This window comes from Pongo pygmaeus, chromosome 13 (genome assembly GCF_028885625.2).
Source record: "Pongo pygmaeus isolate AG05252 chromosome 13, NHGRI_mPonPyg2-v2.0_pri, whole genome shotgun sequence".
Lineage (NCBI taxonomy): Eukaryota > Metazoa > Chordata > Mammalia > Primates > Hominidae > Pongo > Pongo pygmaeus.
In genome coordinates, this window is record NC_072386.2 from 1,306,270 (window position 1) to 1,316,324 (window position 10,055).

A 10,055-nucleotide genomic window follows, 5' to 3' on the forward strand; every position below is an offset into this window, starting at 1 on the left:
CTTTAACAACAGAAATTGAATTTCTCACAATTCTGGAAGTTAGAAATCCAACCTCAAGCTACTGGCTGGGTGGTTTCTCTGAGGTCTCCATCTTTGGCTTGTAGATGATCATCTTCTATCTCTGTGTTCACAAGATCTTCTCTTCTGCTTTTCCATCCTTCCCGTCTCTTCTAATAAGGGCTCCAGTCATCTGGAATTAGGATGCCCCCCAATTGATTCACTTAAACTTACCTACATTTGCAGAGGCTATATGTTCAAATATAGTCACGTTCTGAGGCACTAGGTGTTAGGACATGAACATATAATTTTTAAGAAGGGAATGCAATCTAGCTCACAACATTTATTAATCCCTTGTAGATTATACTCTACCAGGAAAATGATTACTCAGTGAAAGAGTAGGAAAGTGTAAAGTTTTAATAGGTAAAGCTGGAATATATTCCAAAAGGGTTGTGAAAGGTATACTGCAAATAGTAATTTCTGAATTTATCTGCTTTTATGTATCCAGACCCCCTTGGATGTTAACATTCTTTTAATTTTTTTGTCAATCTGCTATCTATGTGGCAAAAAATTATTTTTCTATTTCAGTTTTTCAACTGATATATTTGAGTTACCTTTCAGTTGGTTTATACCTATTTGGGTTTTCTGTTCCCTCAGTTAACCTGCTCAATTCCTTGGCCCTCTGAGGGGTTTTTCTCACCTTGGAGTCCCTGAGCACTGAAACTTTTGCCAGGTGTGGGGTTGCTGTAGTTGTTTCTCAAGACTCCTTTTAAGGTTTCAAAAGACCCAGTTAAGTTGCTTTAAGTCAAAAGAGTTGTCTTAGGGTATCTTGTCCTGTGCCCTGTCTCTAAAATAGAAAGAAAGTGAGGCTTCCCCATGCCCTTTCCTCCATATCAGGGACAGACATAGAGCCTCAGGTAGCTTAAAGGGAATTTCATGCAACCCTCACTGTGGAAGATTCTCATTCTTACTTGTGTTTTTCTGAGCAGCCATTTGACATCACAAAGCCTTGTTTTCTCTTTTGTAGACTGAGAATTTTTTTTGAGAATTCTCTCGGATAATGCTCTTCATAAAGATTATTAATACAAGTGGGTGCTGTTGTCTTATGGCTGATATGATATCGTGAAGGCCTTGAATGTATTCATGGATTAATTAATCTCTACCTCCACATTAAATTTAATATCAGAGGCCTAAAACCTTTTTCACCATAAACACCCATGTCTTCCACATGCCCAAGTCTCTGAAGGATGGAGATTTCCTGGTCTGAGCTCCACATCCCAAGCCTCTGGTGTTTCATGGTCTTGCCATGAAAGGTCTTGTCCCCTCCCCAGGAGGAAATGAGCCTATTCTGAACCTAGAGGTGTGAATGATGCCAATGCGCCAAACCAGGCACAATGGATAAGCTGATGAACTCCCTGACAGCAGCCTTCCAGGGTCAAACTCTCTTCTTCTTTATCATTTTTCTCAACTTTTACCAGGACTTCCCCACCACTGTATAGTTCCTGGACCAGCTGTCTAGTAGTAGAGCCTACGTCTTCTCCAAGGCACAGTGGTGACTCTGCCAGCTACTAACTGTGTCTTAGGATACCAGTGCATCTTTATCAGCCTCAATTTGCATCTCTATAGAGACTTGTAAAATGAACCTCTGTTCTGTATGAGAGACGTGCAAGGGGAGAAGAAAACACACACAAAAAAACCTTTAAGGGTAAACAAGCTTTATCTCACGTAAATGGCAGTGCAGCTATAATAAGCAAATTGCAATGGGAAGGGGAGAAGGGAATCATATATACATATTTACGTTCACCAGACTGCAGAGGATTCATTACCAGACCGGGAAGCAATAGCCTCGACTCCAGAGTAGGTCACCCGTCCGTGTACAGACAAGAAGAGGTCTTATGAAATTTCGGCGTGGCCTACAGCCCTAGCTCTTTTTGTAATGAGTTGTTTGGCATGAGGCCCAGCCAGGAGGGCTCTTCACAACTGGGCTCAAGGAACATGAAAAAGTTAACTTGTTTTTGCAATTGTCTGTTGTTTTTCAGTAACTAACATATAGGAATAGATTGAAATAGATATTTCTCCAAAACAGTCCTGGACGAATGCTTCAAGGGGCTCATGTAACCTGTTCTAGGACTTAGTGACCATTGCTTTTGCCCATGTTCAATTGAATTGAAATTTAATATTTAACTTTCCCCCACAACCTTATACGGGTTTTGTGGGAAATGAATGGCATAAAACATGAAAAGTGGATCCCTAATGCTTGGTTTTGTGGAAAGGCTGCTGGGGCATCCTCTGATTGTTCTTATTTATTACTTTTTTCTCTTTTTTCTCTTCTTTCACCTCAGAAGGTCTTTCATGTCACAATCACTCATGTCCCTCTACCGTTGGAAAAGCATATAGAAAACAAACCTGTTCTTACATTTGTAAAGGGCACTTGAGCTTCCTGTTAGCTGGACTTTGTCTTTGAAACATAGAGATCCTGTGAGAAAGGGGCACCAGGCACACTCAGACATAGCTAAAGAGGTTGTATTTAGGGCTTATTTATTCATCACATATATAAAATGCACTTTTCCAGACACTTGGCATAATTCAGTGAAGACAGCAGATGACAGTTCCTGGGCTACAATTTACTTTAGGGAATCAGACACTCAGAGTGGACATCATAAACAGGTCATGTTCACAGAACTTGAGATCTGATGTTCTCATGCTCTCCTCTAGGAATGGATGCACCTCTCAGCTTCTGATCAGAACGACAGACCCAGGATCACGCATAACATTTAAATAGACGAAGAAATCTTTTTCCCAAAGGGTAACATCACCTTATGATAAAAACTCTCAACAAATTAGGTGTAAAATAAATTCATTCAAAGCATTAAAGGCCAAGTATTACAAATGATTAGCTAGGCGGGCAGATCTGCCATAAGGCAAGGGCATCCGCTTCCCTAGATACATATCCAGGGACACAGAGAATGAGCAGATCCAGGGTTGTTCTTCACCTGGGGTCCTCTTCAGGTCGGTTTCAAGAGGACAAGACTGGTGTTCTGCATCCACCTCTGTGGAGAGCTGGAAGTAAAATGAGCTATGCTCCACCTCAGCCTAATGTAGACAATGGCTACAGAAAAGACTGTTTTCTTCCTCATAACTAGGGGTGCTCGAAGTGGGTAACCTCGATTGTTTCACATACTCATAAGTGTCGGCCATCCTTGGTTCTTCATTGGTGAATTAAGACCCTTTGCTCTGAGACTCTGAAAAATGCTTCTACTCCCTGGAGGCCCTTCAAATCAGAGAGAGGCATGGCCACTCCAGAGGCATTTTGGGTAGATAAAGATGGGATAGAGCTAAATGTGCCAGAGCACTGGACCCTGAATCTGAAGTCACAGGAAAATGCCAGTTCCTGTTGGGTTTTTGAGCTCCTCATTTGAAAGTCGTATTAAATAATTTCCCTGGATAAGGGGAAGGTGCCTCATGAGTAGATAGCACACCACAAATGGCGGAGGAAAAGACAGGGCAATGGAGGATTCCAAGGTCACTCATTGCTCTTGGAGCCTTCACATTCTGCTACTTTGTCCCCTGGAACTCTAAACAGTCAGTGTCTTGAGGACACAAAACAATGGTACCTGATTTGTTCCATAATGTTCCTGCCTGGGGCCGCAGTCTTAGTGATGGCCTTGAGGTGGTTACAGCCTGCTGTGTTTCTGGTGCCTATTGAGCTTTGGTGAAGCAGCTGGAGCAGGTAAGAGTCACACACCTCGTGTTATTATCAACGATTTCCACAATGCCCACTTAGCCAATCTTTATTCCCTTGCACTTACCCTTTGCCGGCTACCTTGGTGGGCCCAACATGTGGCACAGAAAATGGTTACATCATGCCTGCATGCCCCTCCGAGGACAGAACAGTCTGAAGACAGCTCGACAAAAGCACTAAAGCAAGTATATATGAAAGAAAAGAGTAAGGACTATTATATAAAGTAGAATGTTGAGAAGAAGAGCTGCAAAGTCATTGCATAGGGGGACCCAGAGACCTCACTGAGGTGATCTTTAATCCATGATGAGAATGACAACAGGGAGGCATCTCTGCACAAGAATGTGTCAGCAAGAAGCCACCCTTGTTGAAGAGTCTTACAGGTGTGAGTTTGGCAGAGATTAGAAACGGACCAATTTGGTACACACAGCCTGAGGAAGAGGTAAGCAGAGGCATGGAGATTCCTGGGGCTTGGGATATGAGGCTACATATCTGCTCCTTTCTGACAACATTGCCCTAAAACTTAACACATTTCAATAGTATATACTTTCTCACAATTTGTGTCGACCAGAATCTGGACACAGTTTAGTTTGCTGCCTCTGCCTTCAGGTCTCTTATGAGATTGGGGCTGTGGTCCCAACAGAAGGTGGACCGAGAAAGCATCAGCCTTTAAGCTCATGCTTGTGAAAATTGGCAGGGTTAAGTGTAGACTGAGAGCATGACTTTACTTCTGTCTACTGGCCTGAGCACTCCCTCAGTTCTTTGTTATGTGCGTCTGTACCTAGAGCATCTCATAGCATTGGAGCTTGCTTCCTGCGTTTGAGGAATACAATTGAGAGACAGAATTAGGCAAACAGGTTCACACAAAAAGAGACAGAAAGAAAGGGAAAGACTGAGGAAGCAAACAGGAAAAACCCAGTAGGAGGAATAATGACAGCTTTAAAAAAAAATCTTGAGAGTTACAATAATTTGTATTAAAATTGTAACCCCCAGTGTAATGCTATAAGGAGATAGGTTGTAATTAACTCCTGAGGTAGGGGCCGTCATGATTGAGATTACTGGCTTTACACAAGAAAACCCAGAGGGAAGTCTGTCTCCTTCTACCAAATGAGAATAAAATTTGATGTGTGCAGTCAGAAATTCAGAAGAGTCATCACCAGAGCTCAACCACGCAGATACGCTGATCTCAAATTTCCAACCTCTAGAAGTGTGAGAAATTAAATCCTGTTGTCTACAAGCAGTCTAGTTCATGGTTCTTTGGTATAGCAGCCTGAACTAATACAAAAGTCATACACTATTCTGTATTCCATTCGACAGAAGCTGAATTTCTGCCTCCAAACTGTTAAAAAAAAAAAAAAAAGACTTTAAAAATTGGATATTTAGAATGAAAGATAAGAAACAGCTTGTTAAAACACTTAAATTTCCTCTGCTTATAAGATTTTAAAAAGTTTGCTGAAATAGGCTGGAATCAGTATGTCCAACTGAAGTCCATGGAGAATGAGTTTGCTGATGTTAGAGCCCAAATTTCCAATGCATATTTTGTACTAACTCTCCCTGAATATTCATGTAACCTGTGAGGAAGCAAGAGGAGATGACTGTGCATGTCTCATGACTTTGCATATTACTACTTTCCTTCCAGCAATCCCCTCCTAATCTAGACCTCACTTCTTAAGCATTTTTTAATCAACACCTTAAAGCCTGTATAAGAAAACCGATTTGAGCTGGGCTTCTATCTCCTGTTGGCCAACTTACAACAAAATGCCATTTTTCTCAAAACCCAAGTGCCATACTACTGGCATCAAGCTGTAGGCCATTTTTTTCAATAACAAACTGAGTCATTAACCACCTAGTGCTGGGAAAGTTTGTGAAGGCTTTCCCCAACACAGGTGAGATAAAGCACATGGATATAATTCTGTACATAATAAGAAGGCCCTAGAAAGTTTAATGCCTGTATTAGTCCATTCTCATACTGCAATGATGGAATATCTGAGACAGGGTAATTTATGAAGAAAAGAGGTTTAATTGACTCACAGTTCCACAAGATTGGGTGGGGGAGGCTCAGAAAACTTCCAGTTATGGTGACCCACAAGTGAAGTGAGTGAGAGCAGGGGATATACCAGGTACTTATGAAACCATCAGATCTCGTGAGAACTCACTAACTATCTCAAGAACAGCATGAGGAAAACCCGTCACCATAATACAGTCAAATCCCCTCAGGTTTCACCCTTAACAGCAGGGGGTCATAATACAAAATGAGGTTTGGGTGGGGACACACAGCTAAACCACATCAATGCCAGAGGATGATATCTACATTTAATTTCAACCTCGTTTTGCAGCAGAATGAAACTGAAGCCCAGTGGAGAAGTGAGTTTCTCAAGATCACACTGCTAGACCCCGGGCCTACTTGAATTGTGGCCCATGCTACCTCCAACCTATTATCCTAATGCTTCCATCTCTAAGTGTGCGCATTATTTACAGGTGAAACCACACCACTATTTTTACATTTTATCTTATATACACCTGATACATTCCCTAGGAAGTAGATAACATTATCCCCACTGTGCACGCTAGGAGGCCGGGGAAGCCTCAAATACACAGTGACTTTTATCGAGTCCCAGAGATGGTAAGAAAAACAAGGTTACGTTCCAGCTGTCTCTTATATCCTGGAACCCAGGCTGCATTTAGGTCTTTCCAGGGAATTAAGGGGAAGTTGTGTTTGCATAATTGTGTACAAATAAAGAGTTGACATCGAAGAGGAGACTGAGCAATTAGTAGCATAGTGGGGCCTTTGGGTAGGTCCTATAGAAAGAAAGGGCCCAGTGGATGGAACCTTGAAGAGTTTAACACACTTTCCTGGTGACAGAACCCCACAGCAGTTAAGAAACCAGGAACACACATTCTTGACACAGCTCTGTATCCACCTCTGTTGATGAGAGATGCTCAAGAGATTGAGATGTCCTTTCATTGTGCCCTGACATTTCTGAGTTCTAGCCTTACAAAGGCTCAATGTAAAAGTCTTATCTGATAACACAGATATCAACTCAGCCCTCATCCCTGATACCCCTGGCCATTGGCGAGGTGCACCTACAGATAAAACAGGGCAGCCCAGGACAGGTCCATTCAGGCCAGGCCTCTCTCGTCATCTCATCTGGACAGCCCCATGCCACTTCTTAGTACCATGAGTTGCAGGATGGAGAAAAGGGAGGGCACTCTTCTTGGGCAGAAGCAGATTGTCAGGAGTTGGAACTCTTGTGTGTCTGTTATGTTCATATTCAGGCAATAGCTGGCAGGATAAAAAGAAGAGAATTGGGGACTGAGTCTCTGTACTCAAATGTGAATAGCAAGACTCTAACCTGTTCTTTGGTTTCCTTCCTTGCTGGAGATTTATTTGTTTATTTATACTTTAAGTTCTGGGATACATGTGCAGAGTGTGCAGGTTTGTTACATAGGTTTACATTGCCATGGTTGTTTGCTGCACCTATCAAACTGTCAGCTAGGTTTTAAGCCCCACATATATTAGGTACTTGTCCTAATGCTCCCCTTCACCTTGCCTTCCACCCCCCTGACAGGCCCCGATGTGTGATGTTCCCCTCCCTGTGTCCACGTGTTTTCATTGTTCAACTTTCACTTATGAGTGAGAACATATGGTGTTTGGTTTTCTGTTCCTATGTTAGTGTGCTGAGAATGATGGCTTCCAGCTTCTTCCATATCCCTGCAATCTGAGGTCTCTATTCTGTTCCATCGGTCTATATATCTGTTTTGGTACCAGTATGACGTCCTCGATTCCTATTTGCATACCCTTTATTTATTTCTCTTCCCTGAATACCCTGGCCAGAACTTCCAATACTATGTTGAATAGCAGTGCTGAGAGAGGGCATCCTTGTCTTGTGCTGGTTTTTAAAGGGAAAGCTTCCAGCATTTCCCTAGTAAGTATGATATTGGCTAGGGGTTTGTCATAAACAGCTCTCATTATTTTGAGATTTGTTGCATCAATACGTAGTTTATTTAGAGGTTTTAACATAAAGGGATATTAAATTTTATCAAAGGCCTTTTCTGCATCTGTTGAGACAATCCTGTGGCTTCCGTCATTGGTTCTGTTTATGTGATGGATTACATTTATTGATTTGCATAGGTTGAACTAGCCTTGAATCCCAGGGATGAAGCCGACATGATCCTGGTGGATAACATTTTCGATGTGCTGCTGGATTCGGTTTGCCAGTATTTTATTGAGGATTTTTACATAGATTTTCATCAGGGATATTGGCCTGAAAATTTTGTTTTGGTTATGTCTTTGCCAGGTTTTAGTATCAGAATGATGCTGACCTCATAAAATGAATTAGGGAGGAGTCCCTCCTTTGCAATTGCTTGGAATAGTTTAAGAAGGAATGGTACCAGCTGCTATTTACACTTCTGCTAGAATTCGGCTGTGAATCCATCTGGTTCAGAGTGTTTTTTTATTGGTACGCTATTAATTACTGCCTCAATTTCAGAACTTGTCTTTGGTCTATTCAGGGATTCAACTTCTTCCTGGTTTAGTCTTGGGAAAGTGTATGTGTCCAGAAATTTATCCACTTCTTCTATATTTTCTAGTTTATTTGTGTAGAGGTGTTTATAGTAGTCTCTCATGGTAGTTTTTATTTCTGTGGAATCAGTGGTGATATCCCATTTATCATTTTTTAATGTGTCTATTTGATTCTTGTCTCTTTTCTTCTTTATTAGTCTAGCTAGTGGTCCATCTATTTTGTTAATCTTTTCAAAAATCCAGCTTCTGGAGTCATTGATTTTGAACAGTTTTTCGTGTCTCTATCTCCTTCAGTTCTGCTCTGACATTAGTTGCTTCTTTTCTTCAGCTAGTTTTTGAGTTTGTTCCCTCTTGATTCTCTAGTTACTTTAATTGTGATGTTAGGGTGTTGATTTTAGATCATTCCAGCTTTCTGTTGTGGGCATTTAGTGCTAGCATATCCCCTCTTAAAACTCCTTTAGCTGTGTCCCAGAGATTCTGGTATATTATCCCTTTGTTCTCATTGGTTTCATAAAACTTAAATTCTACCTTAATTTTGTCATTTACTCAGCAGTCATTCAGGAGCAGGTTGTTCAATTTCTTAGTATTTATGTGGTTTTGAGTGAGTTTCTTAATCCTGAGTTCTGATTTTACTGCACTGTGGTCTGAGAGACAGTTTGTTATGATTTCGATTCTTCTGCATTTGTTAAGGAGTGTTTTACTTCCAATTATGTGGTCAATTTTAGAATATCTGCAATGTGGCACGGAGAAGAATGTATATTCTGTTTCTCTGGGGTGGAGAGTTCTGCAGTTGTCTATTAGGTCCGCTTGGTCCAGAGCTGATTTCAAATCCTGAATATCCTTGTTAATTTTCTGTCTCACTGATCTGTCTAATATTGGCAGTGTGGGGTTAAAGCCTCCTAGTATTACTGTGTGGGGGTCTAAGTCTCTTTATAGGTTTCCAAGAACTTGATTTATGAATCTCCATGCTCCTCTATTGGGTAGGTATATATTTAGGATAGTTAGCTCTTCTTGTTGCATTGATCACTTTACCTTTATGTAATGCCCTTCTTTGTCTTTTTTCATCTTGGTTTAAAGTCTGTTTTATAAGAAACTAGGATTGAAACCTTGCTTTTTTTTTTTTTTTTTGCTTTTTTTGCTGTCCATTTGCCATTTCTCCTTCCCTTTATTTTGAGCCTGTGTATGTCTTTGCATGTGAGATGGTTCTCCTGAATACAGCACACCAAAAGTTCTGGACTGTTTAACCAATTTGCCAGTCTGTGTCTCTTAATTGAGGTAATTAGCCCATTTACATTTACGGTTAATATTGTTATGTGTGAATTTGATCCTGTCATCATGATGCTAGCTGGTTATTTTGCACATTCGTTGATGCAGTTTTTTCGTAGTATCCATTGGTCTTTATATTTTGTTGTGTTTTTGCAGTGGTGTACCAGATTTTCCTTTCCATATTTAGTGCTTCCTTCAGCAGCTTTTGTAAGGCATGCCTGGTGGTGACATAATCCCTCAGCATTTGCTTGTCTGTGAAGGATTTTATTTCCCCTTTGCTTTTGAAGATTAGTTTGGCTGGATATGAAATTCTGGGTTGAAAATTCTTTTATTTAAGAATGTTGAATATTGGCCCCCACTCTCTTCTGGCTTGTAGGGTTTCTGCAGAGAGATCTGCTGTTAGTCTGATGGGCCTCCATTTGTAGGTAACCTGACCTCTCTCTCTGTCTGTCCTTAACATTATTTCCTTCATTTCAACCTTGGAGAGTCTGGCCATTTTATCTCTTGGAGTTGCTCTCTCGAGGAGTATCT